A 16,316-nucleotide genomic window follows, 5' to 3' on the forward strand; every position below is an offset into this window, starting at 1 on the left:
GAGAAATATTTAGCAAGACATTTTCTAGTCATCTCCTCCCATGTTCTAATTGATCCCTGGGGCAAGCTTCAAAGCCAATGCTTTGTATCATATTTGAGAGTGAATGGGAATGCCCTGAGGTAAACTGCATCTTGTGACACACCATTATATTATAAGGTGTTCATGATCTCCTTGAAGTCCATTAGATGATTGTTTGGATCTTCGTTCTACTTTCCTTTGAAGGCACAACAATTTCGAAGGGTTTGAAGTAACCCTTGCTTCAACTCGAAATTATTAGCTGCAACTGGGGGAGGTCTCACACTTGATAGCCCTTGGTCTGGAGCTATATTTTCAATTTGGTCTGCACCCAAGGGCTAATTTTGTGCCATTCTCCGAGTCCTCTCTTCTTCATATGCAATTTCTGCATCTCTAATAGCTGCTTCTTCAACATCCCTTGCTGCTTTTTCTCTTTGTTGGGCTACCTCCATCGCAGCCAAATCTACATTATCATCATCTCCGGCCATGTTTTCTTTGGTTGAGGATTTCCTCACCTTCTCTATATTCTTAGGGAGATTTCTTTCGTTCCTCAACTGTCGTAGTTGTGTCTCTATTTCTTGCTCGTATGGTTGCACTTCTTTCCCAGACGATCGAGTCATGCACCAATCTAACTTGTAGCCTGCGCATAATCAAAGAACACCAACCGTAAAAAGAGAAAAATAAAATAAAAAGAAAAATTCCTGAATTAGTACTACAAACTATTTCCAACACTATTGATTGCCAATCTCTGACAACGACGTCAAAATTTGACGAGCGCAAAACACACACTTAAATATGCTCGATAAACGAATTTAGTAAATATAATATCGTATCCATGAGGATTGGTGTTAAATAGTATTTTTGTCGTTCATAGCTAGATTGCTATCCAAGATGATCAACAATTGAGATTTCTATAATTAAAACTAAAGTTAACTAAGAATCTAAACGTTTGGCTAATGACAATCGACGCAAGAAGTGAGCAAAGAAGGTTATCAATTGGGAGAAGATAGGGTTGATAGGATAGGTGCAAGACAAATGTTGGGATTTAACTCTAGAGAATTCACTTCTAATGTTCAAGTGAGTCTGTCGAATTCACTAGTTTATTAATTCAATTGCTTGGTAGAAACTCCTCTCTCGATTAAGTCTCAACCTCACAAGATAAACTAATTTAAGATGAGTTAAGATATGCACCAGATATTAGTGGATTGGTCTTTAGGAGAATCTCTCTCGATTATCATCCTAACTAGGTTTAATCAACAATTCAATTAGCCACTTTCGATTACCAAGAATAATTAATGAATTCAACCAACAAGATAGAATGTAAGAATATCACAAGTTATGCCTCTCTTGATTACATGAACAAGTGAATATAGATGCAACGATTAAAACATCCAAAACGATGCTATACATAAAAACTAGAGTTAATGTCCACAAACAAGTATCAATACACCAAACCCATCAAACCCTAAAGAAAACTACTCCATAAATTTGGAGCAATTCATCACAGCAATGTTTAAATCAAAGGAAGACATAAAACTATCAAAACTCTTGTCTTGAGTGAGGATTGAATGATGAAATCCTTATGCTTTTGATTCTCCACCTCCCCCTTGGCTTCCTTAGGTCTAAGATGTCTCAAAAGTCCTAAAAATAACATTTTTACATGCATTTATACTTAGTAGGGTTGTGCCCAGATAAAAACACCTTTTCCTGTGCGAGATAGGATTCTAGCCCTGTAAACATTGCACATGCGCGCCGTATGGGGCGACGCACCAGGCGGGGCTGTAGTGGGATTGGTTAGAGAGCGTGCAAAATTGACTGGGTAGAATTTGGGCAGCCGTGGTGCCCCACACGCCGCCCCACGCGCCACAGTTGTGTGTTTTTGTCTGAGTGAATATTTTTCCTTGCGTTTTGAAAATCGAATGTGGTTCTCGACCCCCGAACGCGATCTCGACTTAATCCCCTAGGATTTTACTCAGACTTCAAATCTCCAAATAGCTCGATTTCATTCCATAATATCTATATAGCTTGGAATCACTCATACTAGGCATAAAACATGCAATTAGTACAAACCACTAGCGGTTAAAGCTCATCCTCAATTGAAGTGCAGTAAATTAGAGTGCGATAAGCGACTAAAATACGGGATTATAGCCTACCATCAGGCTGCTCGGACAACTCACGTGCCAATAGGATAACTCTGACACAGAAGTCAAGTACACGGGAGTGCATGTAAATGCTCAATAACCGATATGGATGATTTATTTACCTGTATGGTTGTACAAGTGTTCTACCACAATTCAAGTAAACATGCAAGATTAGAGACAATGAATGGCACATAAGAAACGATCACCACAAAATGTACACGTTCTAACTCGCACAGGGTATGCACACCACTACACAAATAACAATAATAACAATGCCCCCAGGCCATCACAAGTCATCACAAATCATTCCCCGACATAGCCCACCTTGTCACGCCACGTGCGCAATAATAATGTAAATGCCCACATTGTCTCGTCGCAAGCACATAATAATATTCTCTCCTTGTCTCGCCACATACGCAAACCCACATATATAGCCCGCCCCGTCACGCCGCATGTGCAAATATCAATAGTAACAATAGCATGGACAACTCATGTGCGAATACCCCGACAATCCTCTCAACAATACCACATATGCCAAAACATAACAACACAATAAAATAACTTCACAACATGTGCACATATGCCACAACATTTCCTCAAAACAGTTTCAATACCAAAACCACGCATAGCCCTCTGCTGAACAATACTCGGTACAACAACAACAACAACAATAACACGGGAAAAGATAGCATAACAATAATGAAAGGAATAAGAAAACCTCAATTAAGGTTGAGCAATTACGGAAAAGATACTGACAAATTCAATTAAGGATAAGCAATTACGGAAAAGATAATACTGAATTCAATTAAGGATAAGCAATTACGGAAAGGATAATAATAACTTTAATTAAGGATAAGCAATTACAGAAAAGATAGCATAGCAATAAAGAGGCAATATCTTCAATTAAGGTACATAAGCTTTTAATTGGCAACAAGGGTAAAACATGAATCAATTAATTCCAAATAAGACGCGTAAGGGTAAACTTAGTAAATGGGGGATTTAACATGCTAAAACAAATTCACATGTAATGAACATAAGAACCTAAGATCACTAAATGGTATAATTTCCACAAATAAGCCCGAGTACATACTCGTCACCTCGTGTACACAGCATTCACATGACACAATTATCACAAATGACTCAAATCGTAAGGGGCCGTTTTCCCCACACAGAGTTAGGCAAGATACTTACCTCAAAGAAGCTAGACCATTACTCTAAGATGTCCTTCTTGAGTGGAACAACCTCTGGACGGCTCAAATCTAGCCAAAAAAACTTCAAATCATAAACAAAACTCATAGGAAACGATTCCGGATAATAAAACTTCAATCTTTAAAAAAAACTAAAAAGTTAACCAAATAAATCAACCCCGGCCTACAGCTCGAAACCTGGCAAAATTTATAAAATCTGAACACCCATTCAATTATGAGTCCAACCATACTAATTTCATCCAATTTCGACTCCGAACTGATGTTCAAAACCTAATTATTCTCTTCAGAAAAAGTTTTTGATAAAAGCTCCCAAATATCCAATTAAAACGTGAATTAATTCAAAAATGAACTTATGTAATCATATTAAAATACAAAAATTATAATGTTATACTGACCCCCATGAAAAGACTAGAAGAACGCCACAAATATCACCTCAATCGGAGCTCTACAACTCAAGATATGCTCAAACACTAAATAATTGCAGTCAAATTTTTTTAATACACAAGGAATTTCGCTTCCGCGCCTGCGGTCTGCCGGCTGTAATTTCTGCATATGCGGACCATTTTTCGCACCTGCGGGGTCGCAGATGCGGACCCAACTTCGCATCTGCGAAGCACCACCAACAGCTCTCTTCTCCGATATTAAAATGAGCATAACTCGCTCATACAGATCTAATGCTTCAATCAAAACAGCAAATGGAGGTCATTTTCTTAATGTGGCAGCTTTTATGCTTGAAGAAACCATGTCGAAACATAAAAAACGAGCGCAACATAACCCAAACGTATCTGAAACTCACCCGAGCCCCTCGAGACCCCATCCGAACATACCAATAAGTCCCAACACATAACGCGGACCTCCTTGAAGCCTGAAATCACATCAAACAATATCATAAATACTAATCGCACCGCAAATTCGACTTAATAATCTTATGAACTTTCAACTTCTATAACTCACGCCGAAACATATCAAATCAACCTAGAATGACGTCAAATTTTGCATGCAAGACTCAAATGACGTAACAGAGCTAATCCAACTCTATGAATCGCAATCCGATCCCCATATCAAAAAAATCAACTCTCGGTCAAACCTCTTAACCTTCCAAAACTTCAACTTTCAAATTTTTGCCAAAATGCTTCAAATTATCCTACGGCCCTCCAAATCCAAATCCGGACGCACGCCTAAGTCCAAAATCACCATATGAAACTATTGGAATCATCAAAATGCCATTTCAGAGTCGTCTATACAAAAGTCAAACTCCAGTGAACTCTTACCGTTTAAGCTACTAAAACAAGAATCCTTATTCCAAATTGATCCCGAATCATTCGAAATCCGAACTGCACCACACACGCTAGTCATAATACATATTGCGAAGCTGCTCGAGACCTTAAGCCGGCAAGCAGGATGTTAATTCTCAAAACGACTGGTCGGGTCGTTACCTTCTCCCCCTCTTAAACAAACGTTCGTCATCGACCGTGCCAAGATCGTTTCGAAGTCATCAATCTCTAAGTGAAAAAACATACATACACCCGCTGGTGAACCCACGTCACCCCAAATCCACGTAAGCGTGATAACACCACCTCAACTAAAGGTTTTTCCTTCCAACAATACCAATAGGCCTTAGAACAAAATTTCTCACCATCTGGTTGTTTCCATAAGACCTAATTCCTACACCAACACACGGTATCAGCCTCAACGAGCTGCAATAACCTATGTATACACTCACCAGATACAAACACATGACCTAACACACTATACATATGTCCATAACAACATTTCTAATCACAATAGTCGTCCATACTCAAACCTAGTACCGACAATTAACCTCATATCAGCTAGAATCCTGTTCCAAACCTCCACAACACCGACAAGGATGCAAGAAGCACGAAGATTCCATGATTGTTCTCTTAAATAAACAAGTCACACCCAACACCACTTGGGCACACACCTCGCAAGCTAGACCCCAATAAGCACAACATGAATATGACTGAATATACGAGGAAACACATGAAAGAACTATCAAACAAGCCCGACCGGCACAACTCCTTATCAAAAACATACTACAAATTAATTTTATAAGGGAGAATCGAAGTATACGAACAACTCACAAGGATCTCATCCTAATATAACTTCACCACGGCACGCAGCTCGGCCCAAACATAACAAACCTCATGGAAACGCGTGGATCCCATCCTCAACTCTGAATCACAAGTAGATTACATATCATACCAAATGAAACCTTCCACTAATTCAATTTCCACTAACAAGGTCACAACACATGCTGAACTCCCACACCGGTAGAGCATCTAATTCACAAATTGTATCCAACCACCCAGAAATCACATCAAAAACTACCGTAATGGGTAACAAAAAGTCATTCCTAGTCTTATAGCTCTCTATAATGAATAAAACATAATGATAGACACGTGCTACCACTATAGAATCTCCCAACAGGGGTAAACACATAAGCAGAGTACAAAATCACGAAACTCACCCATATGTGAAGCAACATAGGAGGACTAACCCCGATAAGCAGAACCGAAAAAAAATATGAATGATGCTCCTCTATAACAAATAAAAACCATACTTGTACGAAATCATCCAGTGCAGCGGCCTCTTCCCTATTGTAGAAAGTACATAAACGGAACGAGCCCCCCCCTCTTGGGTGCCCTCTACCCACCTGACCTACACTCCAAGCTAGCGGTGCAGTGATATCAGCAACTCAAGCAGAACGCGTAGCCTAGAGACCACACCGTGACACATCTATTCGGAGTCTGGGACAATCTCTCACTATGTGGCTAGTATCTCCACACTCAAAACAGCCTCTCCGCTGGCATGGTTGTGGAAGCTGTACATCATGGGCACTCTAAGACCCATGGATATCTGAAGCACCGCGCAAAGCCTGAAGTGAAAACTGAACAGACTGACCAACAAAACCTCTACCATGGCGAACCTTGCATCCAAAATAGGGACTAGTAGATCCTCCCGATCTACGAGGCCTCTTAGCCTCCCTGTCCTCTCTCTCCTAAACACGTATGTCCTCTCCCTCCTAGTCTTGCATGCCATCTAGCCGGCGAGCGATCTCTACCACCTGCTAAAATGGAATATTCGACTCCAACTCTCGAGCCATGCTAAATCGAATATCATGGTTGAGCCCCTCAAGGAACCTGCAGACCTGCTCTCTAACTGTAGAAACCAAAGCAGGTGCATGTCTAGACGAATCACTGAATTTGATGATATACTATGACACTAACATAGTGCCCCGGCGCAGCTACTCAAACTCCACGTGCTAGGTATCCCAAAGAGTCTGAAGAACATATTCCCTCAAGAAGAGATCTGAAAACTTATCCCATGTGAGTGAAGTTATCTCGATCATGCTACCCAACTCGTATGTTCACCACCACTGATATGCCGCTCCCTTAAGCTGGAATGTGGTAAAAATAACCCCACTCATCTCCATAATACCTATGGTGCAGAGAAAATGCCGGCACTCCTCTAGGAAACCATGTGCATCATCTGAAGCCAAACCGTTGAAGGTTGGAAGGTAATACTTTTTTAACCTTGTAAGTCTAAGTTGTTCTTCCTCAAATGTTGCTGCCTTTATCACGGGCTGAACTAGAAAACTTGGTTGCACCGGCACCACACCCGGAACCTGACAAATGTGAGCCCGCTGCTCTAAGGTGTGGGCGGCGAGGGTTCTAGCTCCTCCCCTGGTCTGTGAAGTAGCTGGTGCAGCCGGAATCAACCCCGCCTGAGCCAATGTACCAAACATGCTCAAGAACTGTGCTAAGGTCTCCTGAATTTCGGGGGCAACAACAGGCACCTCCGGTGCCTGTCACCCAACAGGAGCTATTGGGAGCTCCTTAACTGTTGCTCTGATAGGTGCTCTAGCTATAACACGTTCTCCTCCTCCGCCTCTGCCTCTGCCCCTGCCCCGGCCTCTAGAAACACCGGCTCTGGGGGCAAGGTCATCGGTAACTCTAACTCGTGTCCTCACCATATGTGAGAGAATAGAATGACAAAGGCTCAAACTCCGAGTTGTCTCACTCAACAAGAACCATAGCCATATTCTAAGATGGCTAGTAACATTATTCTTTCCAACATACCGTAATCAAATTCGATAGCACTTATTCCATGTCTAATAACCTCATCTTATCCAGCATAAGCTGCTTGACCGACATTCCATACTAGCACCGCCTTGATCAATATTTAGTGCAACCCGTGCACCAAATAGGCAACAACTCGAATGTAATTAATAATGGAAAGTAAAACAAATAAGAGAACCATTCCGTAAGCTGAAAAAATACCACTACAAGGCGCAATTCTTTGAACCCGTCACACAAAGGAGGAACAATATACATGAAACAAGAAAAAAATTCATATTCCAACCTACTCTAATGCGATGCATGACCCAGTCTGAACACCGATCCATATGGAATACCTCATGCCACAATGCTCTAAATTCAATAACCATATGCGCAATAACAACAAACATGCGAAGTACATAAATATAACCATGGAGAAACAGATAGCACAATATATGACCCACTTCCAATCCACACTCAACAATGAGTAGAAGAGGTCGTTGGAAGACTAGTACGCAATTATGATTCGGGGTCGATTTCCACAGAGAGCTAACAATGGGTGTTAGAGTCTATACTTGATGCGTGGAGACGACACAACTTAAATACACTTCAAATCAAGTTGGTTTTGCTAATTACTTCTATAAGCTATACTATTAATGATCAACTAGAGAAATGAAGCTAGAAATTCACTAATTATTTTTGGTTGTTTTCAAATAGGTAAAAAGGCCTAGGGATGTAACCTTCGCCAAGGTGTTCACCTAATGGGTTAATTATGTTAACACTTGTTATAGTAATTGGGGTGTATCATAGCTCTCAACTCTAAGCTACCCACTCAATACCTCTCGGTCATAGAGTGATTTTGCCCAATTTGGCTTTCTCAAGCTCAAATGGGTATCAAGCTAAATAGTTAATATGAGCTAAAGTTGGGTTTTCCCTATCTATAATTGAAACCCTTTAACTATGCTAGTCAAATCCTTAACTGGCCCAATTTCTTGTTAGCCATGTTTTCCTGGACTATGTCCCTCTTTCTCAAGTAAGGAGCAAGTCAAAAAGGCATTAATCAATGTTTGCAACCATTAATTATAAAAGTAAAGCTTGAACAAGGCTAAATAACAAACAACCAATCATAAACAAGGATTAAACTAAATACCCATAAGGTTTATACACTAAGGGTGGGTCACAACCCTAGTAAGAATCGAGCTACTCATAGTAGAAAATGAAGAAAATAGAGAAGAAACACTAATTAAAGCCATAATACAAAATTAAAATGATAAACTATGATGTTTTTGTCCAAAAATGATTACAAATTACCCAGAATGGTAAACTACAATGGCTACAGCTAGGAAAACTTTAAACATGACCTTAAAAAGTGATTCCCGTCAATTTATAGTGGCCGAAAATTCGCTAACAAAAATGCCCTTCGGGATGTTCTGCTACTGCACATTGCTTGAGTCTGTAGGTTAAGAGATTCTGCAGCCGCACAATTTGATATGTGGTTGCACTTCAGCTTCTACGTCCGCACAAATTATTTGTGGTTCGCACTTCTGGCAAGGCTTCATTCTTGGTCGTTTTGCGCACTCTATGAACTTTTTAAATTATTGTCAGTGCAACCATGATCTGTGGCCGCACTTCTCTTGAATCACTTCTGGGATTCTACATAAGATCTGCGGCCGCAGAGAGAATTCTGCGGTCCGCACTTCTGGTCAGTTGCACCCCACGTTTCCTTGTGAGCCGGAACACTCCTTTTTGAGTTAGATTTATTTATTAGAGTCCAAATCTCCAGCATTCATGCAATTTGCACACTACGATTAGTTTTGGGAACATAAATCAACATAATCAGACTAAAAGTAAAGCAAGAAGTTACTAAAAAGTTGTCAAAATCCACACTTATCAACTCCCCCAAACTTAAGTCTTTGCTTGTCCTCTAGCAAATAGATTAGCTCCCACCTCCTCAAAGTGAAAAGTCATTTCAGCGAGTCAATGGTAAGACATCCATACTCAATTGGGACCAGCAATTACACACAACACTCGTACATTGTCAACAAGTTGACCATTCACATATCATGAACCTATAGTTTTAATATGACATTTGAGCTTCAAGAATTGACTTTACTCATCGATGACTCTTTTTCTATCATGTAGATCATGGTGGAATCCAAACGTTTCTTCCTCTGCCTTCCATTTTACAAGTTCACTATAATGGTTAGCACTCAATCTTTAGATCAATGAAAGATTTACTGTTCTCTCACAACAGAATGTCACAAGTGCGGCTTCAAGTACCATAGGCTTGCCCCTAGTGTGCATCACCACTAATGTAAACTTACTCGGTTCAAAATCAAGTAGGACTTATTTCGGGTTGTAATGAAGGATTTTGGTTTGGGGTAGGATACCATATGGTTAAGTTAGGACTTACTTCGGGTTGTAATGAAGGATTTTGGTTTGGGGTAGGATACCATATGGTTAAGTGGTTACACCTTTCCTTAAGCACTCTATATTTTCATTTCTCGGCTCTCAATTACCAATTCTTAGAAGCATTCTCTTTTTCTTGGGGGCTAGAGAGACTTGACATCACACTTTCTTGTGCATTTCATTCTTTTTGTCCCTCGATACTCACGTTAGGGATCATTACCTATTTTTGAATCCATCAACCCTTCCTTTATTATCTTTCTTGCATTTTCTCTTTTTGTTTTTTTGTTCTTTCTCTTTTCTTGCCTTCTCTTTTCATAGAAATCATTTGTTTTGTCTTTTTGGTGCCTTGATACCTTTTTCAAATTCCTCCACTCTCCCTCATTATGCCATACGCCACTTATTTCACAAGAGTGTTAAGGAACGTCCGGATGCCAAGAGAGGATCACGACAAAACAGGTAAATGCTTATATTATGGTTATCAAATGAGAAAGGCTAGAAGCTCAAACGGGGGTGACTAGGGATAACAACATTGGTTGGAAATAGAAAGCTCAAACGGACCAAACAAAGCCTACAATCATTTCCCAAACCAAGAAAATTCAGGATTCCGCCTTGAAGCACAATCGATAAAAGTTCAAGATCATTCGCACAGGTACTTGGACTAGCAACGAAAGATCACCTCACCCCTAACTTAACTAAACCGTAAAAGAGGATAGAGTCAAGAGACTACAATAACCACAGTCAAGTTAAAGATCACTATGGTCCAATAAATCACTCAATGATTACCAAAGTCAACTCAAGAGTCTCAAAGTCACTAACTTGAGCTATTTTCTTTCAAAAATCTTGTTTCAAACCAAAAAGCAAGTAGTTAAGTGTTTTGGTACCAAATGAAACATGAATGACTCTTTTTACGAGAATGACTTGATTAGGCCTTTTATTATTACTATTATTATTACCTAAACATATATAAACTGACTCACTCCCTTAAGAATGTTGTCACGCCATCCATCCTCGGGACGAGTCAACCGGCTCACAAAAAAACTATCTTTGGAAAGAATCGTGGCATTAAGAAAACCAAAGGCTTATTATTTACGAAAACATAAGAAGATGCTACTAACAAAACAAGAACTAAAGTTGAAAATTAAAGAAGTTAATGAACAATAACTACTAAAGATAGATACACTACAAATAAGAAAAGGAACATAATCATCAAATTATTAGAGTCCAAATGTATCCAAACTGTGTCATATGTCAAATCAAATAAACTCCACCCCCACCCCCACCACCCCGAATAAAAGTAAGCATTGTCCCCAATGCTTAAAAATATAAGATTGAGAAGAGAGAGGGCAAAAGAAACTCCCTATGGATCCTTGCACATCTTAGTGTCCCCAGCAACATCATCTCCCTTTAGGTCAACAAACTTATCATCATCATCATATCTAGGAGTGGTGGGAGTGGCAAACACCGCACGCACTGCCTCAGTAGTGTTGGCAGCAAGGCATGGCTGATCAGACTGGCCAGCTAGTGCAACTTGTGCAGATGGTACATATGGATCTGGGACGGACTGGTCTGAGTCAAGTAACATATAAAAGGGTAGATCCCCAGCCATCACAAGTTTGGTCACCTCATTCCTGAGCTTGTCAACCGATCTCTTGCTTGCCTGAGACTTCCTCATCTTCTTCACTTCTTTGGCCAACTCCTCAATAACCGACTTGTGATGTACCATAGTGTCCATGATCATCTTCTGGTTGTCCAGAATCTTCTTTAACTTCTCATCAAGATCATAGGAAACCTGTTGTACCTGTATTGATGACTACACTACAACAATACTATATATGTCAGACAGCTTTGAAGTAGTCACTTGCATCCAGTTATTGAGACTCGCTAATGTATTGAAGACACATATAGCGGATAATGAAGCTATAAGCATGGGCACCGGCCTTAGAGCTATAGTAGGGGCTACCCTAGGTTTTGTGGTAAGACCTGAGGGTGGTGGCAGAGGCATAGTAGTAGCACAAGAAGAGGGCTCAGCAGAGGTAGATGGAATGTCAATTATCTCGGTGACTACCACTCTCGGCTCGTCAGATTGGCCTGTGGTGGTAGAAGGCTGATCTCTCTTCTTTTGGTTTGTCGCATCCATCGACACATACTAGTCAAATGGCTTCTTCGGTTTCACCTTGGTTTCATGTGATCTTGGATCTAACTTTACATCAGTGAGGTACTCTATGATAGAATTAGGATAAGGGTAGGCCGTGTTGGTATGTTGTGCTACCAATGAAATGTTGGCCAACATCATGGCACTCACATTAATTGGGTACCTGGCCATGTTAGATGCCACAAGAACAACACTAGGAAGAGGAGGGTGAGTCTAATTCTAGCACGAATCCATTCTGCTACAAACAAAGGTCTGGCATCCCTTCACCTCAAAGCTCAATGTGTTCCTCTAAATGGGAACCGCAACAGTGATCCATGGTGGTGGTGGCCCTTGTGGTGCTAAGATCTTTGTTAGCCAAGGTTGGACTTCTTCTTTTATTGCACACTTCTATAGGTACTCCATTAGCTCCAAGTCCTCAAACCCCAAGTAGGCATTTAGCGTGTGCTGATCAAACCTCATCTTGAGGTTACATACTTTAGTCACCTTCGTCCCCTTCTTGATGAGAGAAACATTTGCGTAGAACTCTCGGATGAGGTACTCCTTGGCACCTTCAAATCTCTTGGTAAACCACATCCAGCCATTTCTTGCTCTGAACTTCCTCAACACTGTCGGGTTGTATTTATCAAAATCCTTCAAGGAAAACTATTGGTCAAGTGTCAAGGATCATACTGGCCACCACTTACGGAAGTCAGTGAAGGCTGCCAAGATAACGAACTTAACCTCCCATATCGCCTTTTTCTTCAATCACTCCACACCCGTGGATGTATCATCTCCCCCTCTAATATCATCGGGGATATCCTATACAATCTGTGCATTTGTGTCTGGGGAAGCTGCTGGATCATAGGTCTGGCTAGCACTTTCTGACCCCTCGGAAATGCTGTGAGATGAGGAAGCCTCATCTATGAGCTGAAATCTCCCCTATGGCCTAGCCTGTGCTGGTGTCTGCTCCTCCTGAATATACTCTGTGTTTCCCTCTGAAGCTTCCCTATATGGGACATAGGAACAAGGTATGCACCTCTCTGTCTACCTGTTGTGGCCTTCTTCCTAATGGTTTTCGGCTGGCCAAGGGGCAAGGTACCTCTACCTCGACCCCTAGAAGATTCACCTTTTCCTTTTGTAGTTTCACCACCACGGTGTGATCGAACCATTGCCTGTATCAAAGCAAATAAAATTATTAGTTGCAACTCATCATTCAACAAATGCAAGACTTATGTAGGCAAAGGAAAACATTGTGGACATAGTGAAATTACAAAAACAATAACAGGCTGCTGCAACTGAGATATGTAGTTCGCAAATTTTTGATGTGCGGCCGCACACAGAAAGTGCGGACCGCACAATTACTAGTGCGGGCACACATTTATCAAAAAACATCAAAGGCCAAGAAGCCCCTCTCTGACGATAGTGTAGAGGCAATTTTGCGGCCGCAGAATACATCCGCGGTCCGCACATTTTTAAATGCGACCCTTTTAAGATTTCTGCGGTTTGCACAATTAAAGTGCAGCCGCAGATGCACTTGCTTCACCAGGTTGCCCAAAACACCTAAACTGGCAAAGAAACAAATTCAAGTGCGGTCGTAGATTTTACAAACTATGCACACACATTCTTTTTCTACTTAGATTTTGCAATTACTTGTACAACTAGACATGGCAACATGGTATAAACATGAAATCTCACTAACCCAACCCATTATAGCCTGTATTATCAACTACCCAATTCAGATCTACCCCACATGGGCACATGGATGAACTCTAATAATAGATGTCATTTCGAAATTTATTTAAAAATGGATAATTAGCAAGACAATTCTTGGGTATGGGAGTTATTTATTTTGCATGCATGTGTTATCAAAGGGGGTAGGAAAATTGTGAGCTAAAAATGGTAAATAATGGGTTGTGGGATGATGTAATCCTCAATAAAAGGACATTTAAACCTTAATGCACACCTAGTGTTTGATAAAATGCTCAAATGAGCTTTTCAACTTGTTATATTTCTAAAATAGATTGAAGTTGCTAAGAATTCCAGGACATTTTAGAGTTTAAGGAAGCTCAATTGAGGTATGTTGGCTAAATTCTTTTCTTAGAATTTAATCCCACGGTGTTCGTGTAATTTGTGTAAGTCCCGAATTGATCATAATAAAATTGGCCATTTCGAATATGCTTATGTTGAAAGATATATGTTCAATATGAATTCCAAATTCTTTTATCGTATTATCTTATCATTTGAGGATGTGTTCAAAGTATGTGATGTGTGTTGAACATTTTAAGACTTCCAGTCAAGTTCGAATGAAGGTTTTTATGCCAAATTATGTGAAAAGTCTCTATGTGCATAAGACTCTTAGTTGCTCCCATGAGTACTTAAAGTCTTCAATTGAAAAGACTTGTTGTTGTTGATGACGATGATGACGCTTGAAAGTGGAAAAAGAATTTGAATTATGAAATACGGCCAAGTGCCAAGAATGATTTTATAATTATGGCCACTAGTGCCAATGAAATGAAATGATGTGAAAGAAGTATGAAATGAAATGACTGATATAAGAAGGTTGATGTCTCGAATGAGATGGCCTAGCCGATCGGGTCATGATCGAGCGCCATGCCGCACACTTGGTGGTGATTGTATTGGAAACTATGATTGTGGTTGATGTCTCTAATGAGATGGCCTAGCCGATCGGGTCGTGATTGGACTCCGTGCTAAAGGTACGGTGGTATTAGTATCGACAGTGATTGTGGTTTATGTCTCTAATGAGATGGCCTAGCCAATCAGGTCGTGATCAGACTACGTGCTAAAAGTACGGTGGTATTGGTATTGTGAATAATGGTATTGTGAACGATTATACATCGGTACTAAGGATCTCCAACTTAAAAATATGGAAATTTACTTGAACATTTATGTGGTTCTAACTTAATATTTTGGTATTGTTCGAGGCTTCCATCGATTTTATGGTTGTTCCTCCTTTTAATATTATTCATTCTATTGCGAGGGTATTTAGTTATACATACTAGTGCTATTCGACGATACTAACCTCCCTTTTGCCGGGAGAACTGCATCTTTAATGGATGCAGGTGGTTCCACAACAGGAGACATTGATTAGTGACAACGGTACACTGTCACGCCCCATCCTCGGAAAGAGCGACCGGTGCTCAACCGAGTGAACTCGATCGAGCAAGCATGTTAGATACTTTCTACCCAACTCACCTATGATCAGGAAAAGGCATGATTTCATAAATTATACAGTAGGGAGGTCATACATACAATACTAAATTGTTTCATTAGACATTGCACCTTTAAGTCTCAAAATACATAATTCTTATAGTTAGAATGGAACAAGTGATCAAACACAACATAACTGGTTTAACATTCCCAAAACCCATATACAACCCACATAGTGCTTACGGAGCCTTTAAAGATACAAGCGAGAGTAAAGATGGTTCCAACAACAAGGCCCCGGCCATACCTCAAAAAGTGATCACAATATAAACAAAAGGTACAATACATGACCCCGGAATGAAATGGGGCTCACAGAGTCCGATGAGAAGAGGATGCAACACTATCTGTGATCAACACTGTCTGCTATGGAACCACCTGCATCCATTTAAAGATGCAACACCCCCGACAAAAGGGATGCTAGTACTGTTGAATAGTACTAGTATGTATAGCTAAACACCATCTCAATAGAATGAATAATAATACAAGAGGAACAATCGAGAATTCAATAAGAGCTTCAAATAATATTAAATCATCAAGTTAGGATTACATAAGTTTCCAAGACAATTTTCATGATATTAGGTTGGGTGATCTTTAGTGCCGATATTTCACAATTCACAATGCCACCGTATTCTTACACGGAGTCCGATCACGACCCGATCGGCTAGATTGTCTCATTTGAGACATCAACCATAACCACAATTTCATCATAATTTCGAGCATAGTTACCACCATGTGTGCGGTATGGTATCCGATCACGGCCCGATCGGCTAGGCCGTCTCACCCGAGACATTACCTTTTCAATCAATCATCTCACTTCATACTTCTTTCACATCCTTTTAATTAATTGGAACTAGTGACCACAATTATAAAGTCACTAGTCAAGTTGTCCGCGCTTTGCGCGGTCATAAAAGAAAAAAATTATTGAATATATTATATGATCAAATCGATAACTTATCGAGATAGAAGAGACATAATTTCCATGCATTATATATACTTATAAATATTTCAACATATCTAATTCAAAAAATGTTTACCCACTTGATTAACTCCCAAATAGAACATTGAAAAATGAAAATCATTTAAGAGAATGTAGTTTCAACAAAAG

This window comes from Nicotiana tabacum, unplaced genomic scaffold, assembly GCF_000715075.1.
Source record: "Nicotiana tabacum cultivar K326 unplaced genomic scaffold, ASM71507v2 Un00041, whole genome shotgun sequence".
Classification (NCBI taxonomy): Eukaryota; Viridiplantae; Streptophyta; class Magnoliopsida; order Solanales; family Solanaceae; genus Nicotiana; species Nicotiana tabacum.